General features: G+C 46.3%; 1 long non-coding RNA gene across 1 annotated transcript; it reads left to right on the forward strand.

The window, feature by feature from the left end:
* Positions 1-947: 947 nt before the first annotated feature.
* Positions 948-5,826, forward strand: LOC148653987 (uncharacterized). The gene is made up of 2 exons (XR_015924897.1): positions 948-1,065; positions 4,836-5,826. It is a non-coding gene; the product is annotated as an uncharacterized LOC148653987 (long non-coding RNA).
* Positions 5,827-17,516: the final 11,690 nt, after the last annotated feature.

Genomic DNA, 17,516 nt, shown 5'->3' on the forward strand with positions numbered 1-17,516 from the left:
GGGAGTCTCTTTTAAAAACCTTCGAGAGTGCACTGACCTCCCCATCAGCCACAGTGAGGAAAAAAGCAATAAGAATCACTTACAGAAAGAGCAAAGCGCAGCTCGGGAAAGCAGGTGCTTTTTAACAATTTTATCTCCGAGATTAAGCCGCGGCAGAAAAATCACTTTTCAGACGCGGTTAGAAAATGTCAGGAGGAGCGAGCACCAAGAGGCTCTTTTACAGCATTATAGGATCATTTATTCAGCTGCAGCACCCTGGCGATTTTCTTCCAAGTCATCTTAGACCTATCAAGAGTCATTTCTTTTCAGCAGAATTCTACTTTTCATTACCCGCTGAACTAATTTCGCAAGCGGTTTCCCCCCACTGTGAGTTATATACTAAACAGACTTCGTGTTGAATTAACTATAATGTATCTGCCTGCTGCGCCTGTGGCGGGGTCTGGCAGTCAGAGCAGAGGGACTGTGGCTCGGCTGTTGTTGTCTGTTTTAATGCACATTGTCTTTCTCGCGCTCTCTCGTACTCCGTGCCTGGTTGGTGTGAGAACATTTTCCCTGAATACAGGCCAACGGATTCCGGGAAAGGCTTTGTGGCGACATTTTCGCAATCATCCTGCAAAAGGATTGAAAAAAAAAAAGGCGAAAATAGTCTTCTTAGAGGCTTATTGTTTACGACATACCCATTGTGTCTTTTACTGTAGGTTAATCTATATCCTGCATCATCCGCTATATGAACTGTATTGCTCTTCATATCACCGTTTTACAGCGATAATGCAGCCGCCTCATCGCTCTGCTTGCAAATGAGTCTCCCGAAATCATTTCCTTCTATTGATTGGCCACTAATTAGCTCCCTCGGTTTAACAAAAGTCCATCTCTCCAGCTGATCCCGACGCGGAGATTTGAATGGTAAACTGTAACGCGTGTTTTCACGAGAAGGGGGCTGACCTGTTGCTACGCACGGTGGTTGTTCACGGCGGTAGAGCCCCGTCTTTTTACCTGCTTCTTCGGGCAGAGCGGCAGGGGACCGGGTGATCTCTGGGATGTGCGGTCCGGTTAAGCAACACGATGGTAAATTCGGCACAAATGTTATGAGGGGGCGAACATAGTGGCCTGATTAACAAGCCGCCGGTCTTCCGCAGCATCTGGTGAACAGTATTTCGTTATTTTGGGAAAACAGTCACCGAACAGCACGATGACATTTTTTTTTTTTACGCGTATAGTAGAATTGTAAATATTTGGTTTTGTTCCGATGCTTTCGCGCACCACAATTGACAACGCGTCCTGAGCGGCCTTCCCAGCGGTTCATAATCAAAGGGTTCGTCACAGGCTGTTGTTGTTCGTCTACCTCTGCCTACAGCTCAGAGGCATTATAAATCTCGCTCCGACGCGAGGCTGAGAGAGAGGAAGGTGATTGCAGTTCCGAACGCAACACATACCTCAAGTATTAATCACCCCGGTTTTAATTAAATATAAATGAGAAAGAATCCTGCGCGCACGGGTGTTTGAATAGGGCTCAGAGAGAACGCAACTGAGTTAATCTTTCTCGCTCGATCCCTCTCGCATTTTCTTGCGCCCGGTGATTGTTGGGGCCACAAAAGGCATTAACCACGACACGTGAATCGCTCAGCTCACCTTCACGAGGTTTGGCTCTATGCTAGAACACCTCATTGCTTTGTTTGTTGTTTTGGTCTCTCTTGCGCGTGGTTTTTACGTAATTGGTACCCCCACCACAGGCGGACTCCTGTAATTTTCATACATCATTCATCATTATAAATATGAAGTGTGTATCGATATACATCATCGTGCGTATGTCATTGTAAATGCGCCCGACTGTTCTCAGTTATCGTGTCGTTATAGAAAGGCACGTAATTAAGGTGTGTAAGTGGTGCTGCACCAGGGGTGGCAGGGGCTTCAAAAACAAGCCTCTCTTCAAAAAACCTTCACCCTTTCTGAAGTTTCCAAAGCGCTGATACTGCCCAGATACACCAGTGCTTAAGTACTGTAGGTGCTTATTCACTCTGCAGCACAATGGAACAAACAGGGCTTTTAAATAGACCAGACCGGCTTGTAAAACTTGTAGAGCTGCAAGAGGCCACACAGAGGTGGAGAAGATTGTCCTCTACAACCAGGGGGGACTCTATTCCTGGTCTGGTAGAGTCCCAGGCCGGTTATATTCATAGGTCACCACTTACTAAAATCTTCAGAACACTTGTGTAGGCAGGTGATCAAAAACGCAAGGACAGTGTCCATGAAGGGATCACTGGTCCTTGAGGGCTAATGGATATTCTGATTTTTGCTTCAGATGATTTATAAATGACTGAATTGAATAACAACTGTTTAACTGACCTGTTAAGTTGTCCCACGCCATAGAAACCACTAAAGCCTGCTTAAATTGGACTCTTCGGGTCCAGGACTGGAGATCCCTGGCCTGAGACACAGCCTCGTGTTTTTGCCTTTGTAGATCCGAAACCAGACAAAAAGCATGAACTCCAAATGAATGTAATACTCAAAACCCCAGATACCCTGAAGCACAAACTATGGCTTTCTTTTTCTTCCATTCAAGGCAGGTACTCTCGCCCTGCACTGCCTGCCAGCAGGCTGATGTTTTGGATTTCATGATACAGCCCCGACTAGGTAAAGAGTCAGATTGTGAGATCGACATTAGACACTTGGTAGGGAGGCTGAACAGGCAGGTTTAATTCCAAGGATTTGACCTCAATGCCCTCTCTAAGCCCTCATTGGCACTCATTCCTCTGTCTTCACTGAACTGCAGGTCCACCTTCTTGTTCACTATTGGGAACGGGTCTCCATTCTGTACAGTACTAACACAGCCCTGAGGTACCGTTACTTCACTTAGTGTGACAGACCCCACAATTCGACAAGCAGGCTTCAGGGGTCTGAGCTCATAACTCGCAATGGCAATGATGGTAGGTGCAGGAGGCTTTATTACAGAGAATTTAAAAGACTGCAAAGACTCTGAAAAGAGTCCCCCCTTCTCAAACCCTACAGTATATAGTGCTCTCTAACTACTTCCCAACCCCTGAATAATTCCATAAAACTCCATTTATTGTCCACCCACCACTAATTAACTCCATGTGTGGATGTGGATATTAACCATCACCAAGAATCTAATTAATGACATAATTACCACCCAGGGATCGTATTTGCAGGTGCCCTTGACAGCCTCTCGTGACGGGAGAGTTGATAGTAGTCTCCTTCCAGACTCCAAAACAAATTCAGACAATCTGAACCCCCAGCTCTCCTACAGCAGCTACAGCCCCGGTGTATTTGCAGAGGAATTTCAAAGAAGAAGTGACAAAAGCTGCCATTCATCTCACATCACCTAATAAGTGATACCAGCCTGTAAAATGTTACCAGATGAGCGAGGTTACAGAGCAGATAAAAAAAAATACATACCAATCAGACGTAAATTACTCAGCCCCAATACGTGGAATTCTACGATCCGATGTTTTAAGAAACAGGGCAGCAATTCACTAGAGCAAAATGTGTTCAAAATCTCTTCCATGAAAACTGTTTAGAGAATCTTTAAATATTCTTTGCTAACAGAAATTAAAAAGAAAACAGTGACATCAGAACATGCAATTAGCCTTTTTAATCAAGCCCCAGATTCTTGTTGTATCTGCAATTAAAATATTATTACATGTAATTACAGCCTGTTGTATAGAATATGCAATTATTGGGCTAGCAGAAATGGCTTTGTGGTTCTTTATACAAACCACTGGACAACTTCGGGTTGCTGCAGTTAAAAATACCACCAAAGATCTGCCTGCCTTCATTTCAGTCACCTGGCATTTATCTACATCTGAAATCATTCTGCACAAGTGCCAGTCAAATTGTAGTTTCAATGTGTTTTGACTGACAGGCTTGCGTGCTGCCCTGTCACTCTCCGTGCTGACTCAAGTTCCCAGGCTTCTGCGCATTAGCAAATTGGCTTGAACATGGCAGAGCTCCAGCTCCCTGGGAGATTAGTCACCCACAGCAAAACTGCCAACGTGGCACCCTCCCAGTCCCCTGCAGTTCGCTCCCGGCTTCTCTGCTGTTAAAGCAGGAGCCCAAAGGTGCCACGGATTACAGTTAATTGATTGCTTTGTCACTTCGTAATAAAAAAAGCTTAAGGAAAGTCATGTATTAAAAGCATGGGTGACATACCAATTTGTCTCTTAATGCAATCTTAATGCATTCATTGTAATGAGCTAATGCAGTTTTCTAATGAAGATGTTATGCTGTGAAAAGCTACTTATGACAGTGGTATTGTACACCGAACGCATTCGGCCCAAGAAGAAGCTTGCACACACCCAAAGTGGGGGGAACAAGATTGTATTTTTTTCTACTGCTTAATAACAGATAGCAGATGCGCTTTACAGAGTAAATATCACCAAATGCCATTTGCGCTGTACCAATTGCTGACAGGCCCAGCTCAGCAATAGTACCAAAACTATATTAAAACCATAAAATACCTACTGTATATGGAGTGTTTTATGGTGTTCTTGCGACATTCATCCTCATGTCTCAGCTCAAACATGCTATCTGTGAAGAGATTTATTGTGCATTCGAGCAGTAGAAATTACTAGAAACAGGACTCTGATTTTTAGTGCTTCGGTATCTAACAGCTAACAAGGCATACTTAAACTTGTCTTTTTTCAGTCTCATCTCCCCGATTACTGCCGGGGCTTGGCTTTTTCCTATCCAATTTTGTATATAAACTTTCCATCAGGCAAGAAGAAGATAAAAAATGGACGAGCCAGAGGACAGCATGTAGACCAATCAATTGCTTGGCTAAACACACGGCTGATACAGAATTTTAAACCTCTTGGCAGGTTCCTGTCTTCGCTGGGGAAGGGAGCAGGATTCCTGTGGCACAGCAGTTTCCACTGGATCAGGATCTGAAATTAGAAGGATCTTCTATCTGGGACACAACTGCCGGGTAAACAACGAGGAAGCGTCAGATAATTGATGCGTTTCGAGACATGCAGTCAGAATGACATTGGAAACTCCGCTCTGCCGTGTTAGTTCCAGTTCCAATTGGGGAGAGCTTGTAGCCCTTCAAACCTGGCATGACCTGCTCAGCTGTGGAATGGAGGGCTCTGAGAATCTGTTTACAGCAGCGTAGTGTTTGTACACAACGTGTCCCACACCGCCGTTCCTGAGCCGAGTGGACATAGCACCCAGGTCATTCAGCAACAGCAACCCAGCAAATCCCAAAAGCTGACAGAGGACACACTCCCTATCACTGCAGCTTCTAGGTGTGGCTAAACACAGTCCTGCGGTTCCATCCTTCTGATGCAGTGACGATTGGCCAGACCATGTTTTATCCGAATGTGTGAGTGTTAGTTATGTATTTCCACCAGCTGAAGGAGTCATAAAACAAAACTAGAAGTCAGTGGAGAATAAGAACAGAAGAAAGATAATAAACAACAGGAGGCTATTCTGCCCATTTAATTCATCTTGTTACTAGAGATCCGAGGGTTTCATCCAGTTGTTTCTTGAAAGAAGCCAGGACATCGGCTTTAACAACATGGTTGGGCGGCTTGTTCCAGACTCCCACAGTGTTGTGGGGAAGTGTCTACTGTTCTCAGTTTTAAATGCTTTTCCCTGTAATTTCCGATCACGTCCAATCAATATACTGTACTGTTGATCCAGCAGAAGATCATTGGGTTGACTTTTGTCAGGGCCTTTAATGATTTGAGTCCTTGAATCAGGTCCCATCTCCAGAATAGATAAGTGCAGTTCTTCTAGCTGTCAGTGTAGGACTTTCTCTCAAGCCCAGGGATATGTCTGGTTGCTCTTCACGGGACTGATTCCATTTTTCTAATGTGGTGATCAAAATTCTTTGCAACATGTCTTACTGATGCAATGTACAATTCTAACAGAACATCCACAAATTACAATTCTATATTTCTAACCACATATCCTATTACTTTGCTAGAAAATATAAATGATGTGTCAACATACTAAAGTGAGCAAGCATGAAAGATCTCTCCAAATCATAGTTTCCCATGGAACAAGTAATAGGTTTATTCCATGCTGAAAAAAAGAAGAAAGAGAACACGTTTCGGCCGTGGAGCCTTCTTCAGGTGTGTCAGTTTCCCATTTCACCTCTAATGGCCATGATCATGCTGATCTCTCCGTCTGCGTCCTCACAGAGGGGTTTCAGAACTCCTGTTACAGAAAGACATCCAGAACCAAAATTATCCTGAAACCAGGATCATACCTTCACCTTTCCCTGAAAATCAGACTCGTCTCCTTCTAATCCTCTCTATTCATTTGCAGGTTTTAACTTCACAGTTCTCCCAGAGTGTTGATACTCCTTCTCCCCACTCCCCACTCTCAGTTCCCCTGTCTTGTGTTCTCCCATGCTTCATTAACTGCCAGTTTTCCTCTTCCCCTCACACCTGAAGAAGGCTCCACAGCCGAAACATTATGACTCATTTCTTTTCCTTTCAGCATGGAATAAACCTTTACTTGTTCCTTTGCGGCCTGCGCATACTGACACAACCACCTACTTGAACTACACCAGAATCTAGCCTCACTGGTCTACTAACGACACCGGAATCAAAACTCACTGGCCTATTAACTACTGTACCAGAATCAAGCCTGGCTGGTCTACTAACTACCAGAATTAGGTCTGACTAGTCTACTACACAAGAATCAAGCCTGACTAGGCTACTAACTTCCAGATTCGGGTCTGACTAGGCTGCTCACTACCAGAATTAAGTCAGGCTAGTCTACTAATTACCAGAATTAAGTCTGACTAGTCAAATAACTACACCAGCATAAAGCCTGATTAGTCTATTAGGTCACTGACATAAATCAGGAAGAGCAATGGTCCTTATATACTGTAGATCGTTGTGGAAAGCAATAAACAGTTGAAAATCAGAACTGCCGGCACTGCCCAGTGCCGACAACTTCAGAAACATGTACCTCAGAAATTCAGGAAGGATTCTGTGCATCTAATGTTTCAGACAATATTGAGCAATGTCCCTGACAGCTTGGGTCGACTAGTAGTTCACCATCTAGAACAGGACCAACAGAACGCAACACGGTCTCCCCATCTGGTTCCCATCCGGAATGAGAAGCAGGGTCTCTGACAGTCCTCTCTCTAAGACGTGAATCCCACTGGGACACGTCCCCGCTGTGAATTCGTGGACGCTCGTGCCAGTGCAGACAGCAGGCTTCTACAGCTGACAGTTTTGCTTCCTCAACAGCTTGTGCTACATGCAGTGTTTTACATGGGGGGGGCTCACGGACACAGAGATAAGGTTAAAGGTGAATCCTCATCGGGCGGGCAGGAAGCTGTGCCTCACTATTGTACGTCACGTCAATTGTTCACAACATGATATGTCAACTCTCCAGATCCCACGTGGGCTGCCTATAGCCTGTGCAGGATGGAAACGTGGGGCCATTCACCCAGGGATACTACATGTCACTTCTTGTCATCTGTCTTCCCACCTGCATTGTTCTAACACTGAGCCACTGCAGGTAGGAGGAATGAGGAGGCACAGTTATCCCCTGACTGTAACAATCACAAACCCGTACTTCCAAATGGAAAGATGCTGCAAATTGTGTAGAATAAAAAAAACACAAGGCAAGGTTAAAGAATTATACAAAGCACTGCCACTTCATCGCTGTGGCCAGGCCATCCTCCAGTTTTTAACCACAATGAGCCTTTGTGTTTTACTGCGCACTCCAGTTGACGTGTCTGCCCTAACTCTCGCATTGCAACAGCTCGGCACAGTGTTCATTCTCTTTTCGAACCCCTGGCACAAAGGTGCTCGGTTTTCCTGTCACCGTGTTTTTGAGGGCTGTGTAGCTCAGCAAGAATGTTGTGGCATCTAACTAGGTCACCAGTTTGGCTGCACACCTGCGCAGAATGAGGGCTTCCCTGTCGTCTTGCAGCTCACAGTGGAATGTTTAATAATGTTAATAATGTTTCTTATCTCCATTGGGCTGTTCTTAAGTAAAGAAAATAATAACTCCAGGAGGTCTGCTTGCTTGATGTTAAATTGCTTCCCTGCTGCGGGCACATTGTCATCATACCTAGACCCACTTCACGCTGTGTATAACACTCGACTCCTACAGCAGTACATGCGCATCAAGGACAGAGGTTTGACAGTCAAAAACATTAAACACTCGATCTGAGATTTTTTTTCTTCTAGAAATTCCCAAATACTGCAGCCTTGTGTTTTGCATGTGTTCTATTCTGCAAGGGACTTAAATTTAAAATTTTGTCCTTATAAAAGAATGGGATAAGTAAGACACAAATTGAAGGAGAAGAAATTAGGTCTGCAGTGTGATATACTGCAGTGGTTCGGCTGCTTGACTTGGAAATTGAAGGCAGAAGGCAGTCGGTTCAAATCCTAGGAGAAGTAATGTTATTGTCCCTGGGGTAACATAGTGTGTCACACAGATTTCTCCAGTAAAATGGCCTGGTAGTTAGATGGGTAAGTTGCTTTCGACAGAACCATCAGCCACAGAAATACATGAGAAGATAAACTTACCAGCTGTGTGTTTCTGGTAGTCTTTTCTTAAATTGCCATTACTACAGTAGCTGCTGTAATGGGGAACGGATGTTGAGTTTCATCCTCAAGCCACAGAAACCCCCGGTGCCTGAAACGGCACTGGGAATGCACTTTAGCACACACTAGTGTGTATTGCACGTTTTAAGTCAAGATTCTGTCAGAGTTTTCCACAATAAAACAGCAACCTTGAGATTGCAGAGTTGAGGATAAGGGGGTGGTTTCACAGTCTTCACATTAGGTAAGATCCTAATTACACCAACCCAGTTAGGCGCTAAATTGCTCCAATTTAATCTCCACACCTGTTTTGAACAGACGACCATTCAGTAATACAGCTCAGTGTGTTGTGACACTTGAGACCCAGTGTTAGGAACCTCTGTGCTTCTATGTTATACAGTTTTCAAACATCTCACTGTATTGTGGCTCCAGCTGTAGCCCAGGGAGGCCAGTTTGCGCAAAACTCCATAAATATTGCACAACTCAGGGTTGTATCATGTACGTTTCCCAAACGTACTAACATGTTTTTCAGGCACCTTAACACTTGAGGGAAAGCTAATGGGAAGATCTATTTATGGTATGTTGTTTAAATTTTTGAGTCCAGTTGTCTTTAACCATTATGTCGCTGTTCTGCAAAAAAGCTCAACGCAGCCAGGTCTGCCTGTGTCCAGTTTCTATGGTTTCTATGGCCAGGCTGTGGTCACTGAGCCTGTCCTCTCTGGGCAGCCAGGTCTGCCTGTGTCGCCCAGTTTCTATGGCCAGGCTGTGGTCACTGAGCCTGTCCTCTCTGGGCAGCCAGGTCTGCCTGTGTCCAGTTTCTATGGCCAGGCTGTGAGCCATAATACCTCGAGGATCAGGGAGATAAGGGGACTGGAAGAAAAGTCACGTGTCAGCCACTTAGCAATCCATCCTCCCGCTCAGCCGCAAGTGAACGAGAGAAGCCTCTCGCCTCTGAATGGCTCACGGCATTTCCTGCGAGTCTTCAACTCCTGTTTCTCCCGAGTGTCCTGGGGGTGCACTGAGGATTCCTTGTTCCATAAAACGTGTTACAGAGAATGGACACTACGTTTCGCCATCAATTTAATTGGTTATGAATACCAATTGAAAAGAAAATGAATACGCAAAAGCGAAGAGTTGCGTTTAACGCTGTTCCAAACAAAGCTCAATTGAGGGACATTGGGTGAATGCACGCCCATGTTCTGTTCGATCTTAAATAACAAAACACAGATAATCTCTAGAAAGCGTACGTTTTCATTTCCTATAACCGAAAGAGCGGGGTATGTGAAATGTAACGCACGGATTTCTACGACAGTGGAAGACAGATTTTTTTTTTAAAAATTGTCATTTTTAAACTCCAAGAACGCTGAAGTGCTCGTTGATTTTCCTCCAGTGAGGCTCAGTCAGTCGAGGTGCGCGCGATGTTCCGCTCTCAGAACTGGGAACCTTTTGTAAACAAGATGCTTCATCTCAGCGAGACTAAAATTATCTTCCGATTAATGAATTCACATGCAGCCACTTTCTGAAGTCCCACCTGTTCCACATGAATATACACCATTGTACCGCGGCTCTGAGAAATCAGTTCGCTATGACTAATCGAGGACCCAGATGGTGCCAACGTTTATAATTTACTTTCTGCTAAAAATAAAGATGTTTACTAGTTTGCAGAGCCGCGCGCGCGCGTGTGTGTTTTATGCCACAAGTATCTGCGCGTGAGGACACACGCCACTACAAAGCCGCAGCGAATTAGAATTATGAATTAGAATATGAAACATATTCACAACATCCATTAACGACTAGTGTAAAACATGTCACTATTCACCGGCCACTTTCCCTCTCATATTCTGTCGGAGAAAGGCTCCGTTTCACCGTCATTCGGGTGGAAGCACTGCAGAAGTCACCCATTCCTTCAGATTAAGGCAACACAGCACGGGGAGCGAATCCAGCAGTTTAGACCCCTCCAGTCTCAGTCGAACCTGGAGTCTTCGCTACCGATTTTTTAAGAACTTTATTTTCTTTTCACCAAAAAATACAGGGCATCACATATTAGAAAGCTTTACATTAATATACATACTTAAAACAGTGTACACGATTACATTACATTTTGACACGGTACCAGTTACATAGCAACAATTTCTTTTGTTCTGGTGCAAATCACATTCTTTACTTAAACATGATAATGTTTTTCACAGCATCTTGAGATACTATCCTCTGCCCTCTATTTCCCACATGTTTTCTGCTTCCTCCCTCCCTCCTCTCCACAGATCTCTGAGGTAGTAGTTCTCTCGGGTGATGAACAGGGCCAGGCTACCTGTTGACGGATTTTGTTGCGCTTTTGCGTTTTAAACTTGGCTCGTCTCGGAGTTTCACTCTACCTGACCCGGAGCTCTTTGCTCCCGGGTCAGGTTAGAGTTAAAAGACAGCGTGGCCTCAGAGCTGATCGTCTTAATTTGGGGGGTAACGGGCGGAACGGTGGAGTAGCGGGGCGGGTGTTTAGTGGACAGGGGCGCGAGCGAAGACACGCCATCCACGCGCCGTTCTGCTCTTCGGGGGCTCAAAGCCGAGCGGCGCGCGGGAGCGACTCCTAAGCGCATCAAGACCGCCCCCGAGGACGATAACGAGCTTGTGAGGTGAACTTCGGAGACCGGAGCTCCGGCAGCCGCTCTGCAGTCAAGTCGTCGTTTATCCCATCAGCGTCCGTGTAAAAGCTCCCAAAGAGGAGCAGAAGCACTCTCCTGTTTCTCTGCGTCAGCCTATTAACAGCAAAAATAAATAGGTCTCTGTCTTTTTAATTAAAAACCTCTTTCGACTCGGAGGCGCACATCAGCGTTCAGTGACTGCCCTTTCTTCAGCTATCACGGTTTTTGTCTTCCAATTACACGTTATTAATATTTCCCGCATTGACAGACCCGAGGAGCTGATGAAATGCATCCTTTCAATTTGAACAATTATGTTGTAGTCTGACGCAGGCAGTGTCATTTATACGCATGTTTTTTTTCCACATTTTCCCTTACATACGCGACGTATTAATTTAGTGGCAAACGTGGCAAAGACTTTTGCTTAAAACAGCGCAGAGTAAATGATATATGATCAGGTTGGCACAAATGATTGGCTGATTGATTTACTGCGGGGCACGCAGCGCTGGAGGCCGCTGACCCGTGTTAAAACGCGCCCCTGCCGCGTCATCTGGAGCTACAGACTGTCACCTTCCAGCCCAGCTCCGAGATCAAGGTCCACACGAGCTGTCAGCCACATGTTTCTCTAATGAGGAGCAACGAGCAGCCTGCATGTTAAAAGACACACAAAACAGGGAAATCAATGATTATTGAACAATAGGTCTTAAAGAACAGGTCATCTTCAAATACATACATTATATTTCCTTCTCCATCGCGTTGTATATATACATGACCATTCTCACCGAGACAGCTGCGGATGCATTCTTAATGTGTCTTACCTTCGAGCGTATGCATAAGATCCCACCATTTCTGGAATAATAATAGGTAGGCCCCTTTTCAGGCCATAAAGGCCCATGGGGAATGGGGGGGCAAGGGCCACAATTTTTCTCACCCATCCGACACTGGAGGTGGAGGTGATGTGGTCAGCATCACGGTCCAACCAGTCTATTACCCCCAGAAGAATTAATAATGTAATAATAATAATATTTCTTTATTAGCCCTATACAATTTCTTGCATTAGGAATTCATCTTTTCACAAACCCCAGCTTGCTCTCCATGACACACAGACAGGGAGAGAAGCTTGGGGTCAGAGCACAGGGTCAACCATTGTACAGCGCCCCTGGAGCAGTTGGGGTTAAGGGCCTTGCTCAGGGGCCCAACGGAGTAGGATTCCTCTGCCAGCCGTGGGATTTGAACCGGCAACCTTCCAGTCACAGGTGTGGATCCTGAGCTACAGAACCCCCAGTACTCACTTGGAAAGCAGGCTGAGTGGACCTGGGAGCTACCTGGAAGGAATTAGAGCTATATCACTGGCCCCTACCTGGGATTGAACCCAGGACTTTCCAGTCAGGAGCTAGATACCCTTGCCGTCTGAGCTACCATGGCTCCAATAATAATAATAATAATAATAATAATAATAATAATAACAACAACAACAACAACAACAACAACAACAACAACAACAACAACAACAACAACAACATAAGGCCTTATATACAGGATAAGATTGGCTGAAAGAAAACAGTGATGTGGGGATTCAGCACATTTCTCAATTGGTCCTTATACTGTTCAGAGAGGTCTGCAAATTTTCAGAATATTGGTCACTTATTAAAACTGCACGTGTTCCACTCAGGCCAGTGGGGAGTGCGGATATTGGGAAAACCAGCATCAGGTCTAAACTATCAAGAAAGCACAAAACATCTCCTGCACCACCGCCCGGCACCCTGGAGGGGGCGCTGTGCATGCAGGCTTTCACTCCAGCTCAGCTCTGCACTACCCCCATCAGATCATTATCGGACTAACGGGACCAATTATTCAACAGCTTCCCGCAGCTCTTCAGGTGCTGCTGCTTTGGAGAGACCTGGCAAACCTGCAGACACAGCCGCCCCCCCCATATACACACACACACACCCCAGTCAGAGGGTTCTTGACCTGCTACACTGGGACATGAACAGGAGATCAGAGTCAGACAAGTGAAGGCTGCGAGGTGGGGTGAAGAAGATGGTAAATCAGACAGGTACCGAGGTGCCAAGCCAAGGAGAGCCTTATAGGTGAGCATGAGGGTTCTGAAGTGGACACAAAACCTGATGGAAGCCAGTGCAAGGACTCCAGGACAGGAATAACGAGAGCACCTGCACTAATTGGAGCTGATGAGAAACGGACTTTAAGTGACAATGCGAGCATGGGGTACTCATCCATCTTCCCCTGGCTCCTTGTAGATTAATCCTAAACACTTATTGGGAAGGGTTACCCAAAAAAGATCGCAGATATTCCCAAGCAAGCAAGCGGTTCGTTTAATTCACGAAGCTCGTTAGGAGCCTGAGCTGGAAGAAGCAGACGGTCTCCTGGAGCTCTCAGGGCTGCAGGGAGGGAGTGTGTGTGGGCGCTGGTGTCTCTGTGCTGCCCGCCTTGCAGAGGGTCTGACACAGAGCTGTCACTCCTCCAGGAGGAGAGATCCCCCCCCTGCCTTTGACCTGCCACACACACACAGAGCCCAGTACACTTCCCTGACCATCAGGGAGAGAGACGAGCAGGCGGGTAGGAGCGAGAGACAGGGAACGAGACAACAGAAGCTGGGGAGTGAAGGAGATGAGACGAAAGAGAGGATGAGAAAAGACAGGGAAATAGGCCCAGACACCCAGGGCACAGCAAAGGAGGCAAAAAGACCGAAAATGAAAAGGAAAGGCAAGAAAGAAACAGGAAAACAGAAATGCGATGAGGCGAGGATGAAAGAAAGAAAGAGGGGTGAAAAAATAAGAGTGAGGGAGGGAGGTGGAGAGACCCGGAGCAGGAGATAGGAAAGGAGACTCGACTGAAAACTGAAAAGAGAGAGAGAGAGCAGGAGAGAGCACACAGCTGGGCCACAGCAGGCCGTCTCCTGCCCCTCCTCACACAGGCGGCCACTGCAGGGAGATCGATCAATTTTCTCATTTCAGACAGGAGGCTTCAGAACGAGAAGCTGCTTTGGAGTAAGTGATGAGGACCCAGGGCTCCCATCACAGGGCTGGGGCTTTTAACTGAAGTTAGAGCTGAGCATCATGCGCCGCTGACACAGCCTCAGTGAGCCATCATGCAAGCGAATAGACCTGGGAGGAGGTGCATCACTCCTTTCAGACAGGCTGAAGGGCTGTGTCTGATGTGAGTCCGTAAAAATCAATGCGCTGGCAGGCACGGCAGTAACTTTTCAAGAATATCTTCCACAATTCTGGCGCCGGCCTAAACTGATCTGAATGCTTCTCTTTTCAGAACTGGCTCCTTATTCCAATTTTTCTCCCTCCATGAAATTTCGCAGGATTTCCATTTTCATGCACACTGCTGTTCAGGAGAGGTGGTTCACTGTTATTGTGCTGATTTTCTCTAAACACGGGACCTATGGAAGTAAATCAGACTGCCCCCAAAAGTTTCCTATCTTTTTGAAATGGTTTAAGATCAATACAAACCCCAAATGTCCAATATCAGCCTGTTGTCTTTCTTAATGGCATGCAGTACATGCAACGAAATGTGGCTTAAATAACAGCACTTCCTGAGAATACTTATACAGTATAGGCTTTTAACCTCCAGTTCACTGCATTGAGAAACAGCACTGAGAACGGCAGGTCAGATCATCTAGGAAAAGAATAAAAGCAAGTAGAAACACACCACAGATCACAGACACACTACTGACTTTCTTCAGGCTTGCCTGTCAACAGCCCATTGCTCATCAAGACAGAACAAATCAGGAGCTAAAGAGTCACTAATTGCTCACGCTTTCCCTCTCATGACTGAAGGCAGACAGAATAGGAAGGACACTCGGGCCGTGTTCCAGAGACTCTACACCACATCCACTGCCGGAGACGAGAAACCAGCTGAAGAAGGGCGCTGATTATGCATTCCAGGTCTGGAGGCGGGTGTCGTTTTTAGCTGCCACTCTGTCTGCGCGGGGGGGGGGGGGAGATGCCTGGAGTTTCTACCTCATAACAGCCGCACCTGTGCGATCACACATTCCAGCAGATTGTGACAGGATGGGCACAGGCAAGCAGCTCGCCCTGGAGGACGGGGGTGGGGGCTCTGGGGAGGTGGGGGAGACTAAGACGGGGGGGGGGGGGGGCCCAAAGCCCAGGCTCGTGTTCAAAGAGGATCCCTCCTCCGTGCCATCCGGGATTCCCGCTCCCTGCCCCCCCCCCGCCAGCGTGGCGCGAACAGGCAGTGGGCTGACGGAGTCTGACGGAGCCCTGGAGGCTGCCAGCACGCCTGAGGAAGCCTGCTGCAGCTGCCTCTGCTGAGCGTGCTCCCAGGCGCCGTGTGGGCAAGACAGGCTGAGCCCGCTCTCGGCAGCGCGCGAGCTCACACCAGTCGCACCCAGACAGCCTCTGGGGTAATCAAAGCTGACACGGTTTCCAGACAAAAATATTCATAAGCATAAGAACAGCAGTTGCCAAATGAATACGGTGTCTGATTCTCGCCACTTTGTAACTGAGACAGCATCACGAGATCTGCAGAATCAATTCATATCTACACACAGATTGAATCATTTTCTAGCATCTACCTCGCGTAGGGGTTTTGTCTTCTTCATTAGTTTGCCACGAGCAAAAAGTTTTATTCCAAATTATGCACTTTCTCCCAAAGGAGCAATGCCGACCCACCACTCCGGTGAATCCTGTCACTGTCATGGTATTATATGACACTCTACCTCTACCTGATCTTATTTTTCTTCTTAAAAGTTTCGTTAGGTTAGCCCCAGCATGCCAGACCAGCTTAGAGGCTGAATCTGTTCCATCGATTTTCAAAGTCAAGTTGAAAACATAAACCAGGTGACACAGGTGGAAACCACATGGAAGTGCATTTAAAACCGAGAAGAGGAGACACTTCTTTACACAAAGAGTGGTCGGAGTGTGCAGCAAGCTACCAGTCATGGTGCTGAAGCTGACACCCGGGGGTCTTCCAAGAAACAACTGGAGGGGATCCTTGGATCAATAACCTATCAAATGGGCCAAATGGCCTCTCTTTTGTAACTGTTCTTAACTTCTTAAGTCGGCTGTGAGGCACATACACTGGAGCTGAGGCGCTCAGCTTGCGTGGGAGAGCAGGGGTGACCTGGCCCAGCCTGGGCAGCAGACGGAGGGGGAGGTTGGCTGGAGCCTCGCAGGCCTGCCTCCCTGGAGGGGTGTTTGTGCATGTCTTAGGAGCCCCTCCAGGGAGCGACACGAGCAGAATGTCTGCCGGGCAAGGAACGGCGTTAATTACTCGAGCAGAGGACGCAGCTAACCTCCGCCAGAGAAATCCTAATTAACAAACTCACTTAGCCGAAGTTGGCGAAACAAATTAAGTTCTGATTTTTTTTTCCCTTCTATTTTTTAATTGCATGCTTGTCTCCGCGTGGGCGTGTTCAGTTATCTTTTTTTGTTTCTTAATTGCAGGGTTGTTGCGGACGTGTGGGGAGATGTCGATAAACAGCAGAGGTCTTCATTTTGATTTGTCTTAAACAGAACGCCCCCCCCCCCCACCCATGCATTAACAAACCACCACCTTGCCCACACAACAGCACTTCGCAGAGGATGCTGGCAGAGCCTGAGGAAGGAATTAACCTGCAAACTCCGGGATTCTTCCCATGCATCAGACTCGCCCATCCTCAGCTCCGATTCCGAGTGCAGCTCTTCTGCTCAAGCCTATTTATCACAAAGAGGAGGCAATGATAGGAGACAGGGAAGTAATGAGAGAATAAGCGATGACACTGCCTTTTAGGTTTTTTTTCAGTCTATCTTTAGAAAGATAGGTTGTTTGGCACTTTAAAATTGCACCAGATGCGGAGCTTATTTGCATGCACTAAACCAAACATACAGAGCTGCTTTGAATAAATATTTTAAATGGCAATACAAATGCTTTCATAGGCTCTGCAACCTTTCACTTACAGATGATACTACATGCTCCGCTAGGTACAGTAACCTGCATTTCACAATTTAAGCACAAAATAAAGGCACACAATGCATTCTTGATGCTTTATTCAACCAGGCAGAACCAGGTAGATAAGACTTCAGTCTAATGCAGCCTACTGTATCACAACAGATGGGATTGATGTTAACATTTACCGTAAATAATCGGGAAAACAACAGTGAGGTGATGTACACAGGATTCTGAGTGGCAGATCCCTGGTGTGTTTAACTCCGAGGTTCAGGAGGAAGTCTGTGGTATATGTTTAATTTCTCGTGCGCTTCACAAATGTATTCAGATGCATGTAAGCTTACAGAAAATTGACTTGTGAATTCCACTAAATGGAAGTGCATTTATATCTGGGAACAGGATGCACTTCTTTGCACAAAGGGTTGTGGGAGTATGG

This window comes from Lepisosteus platostomus, chromosome 10 (genome assembly GCF_059453375.1).
Source record: "Lepisosteus platostomus isolate fLepPlt1 chromosome 10, fLepPlt1.hap1, whole genome shotgun sequence".
Classification (NCBI taxonomy): domain Eukaryota; kingdom Metazoa; phylum Chordata; class Actinopteri; order Semionotiformes; family Lepisosteidae; genus Lepisosteus; species Lepisosteus platostomus.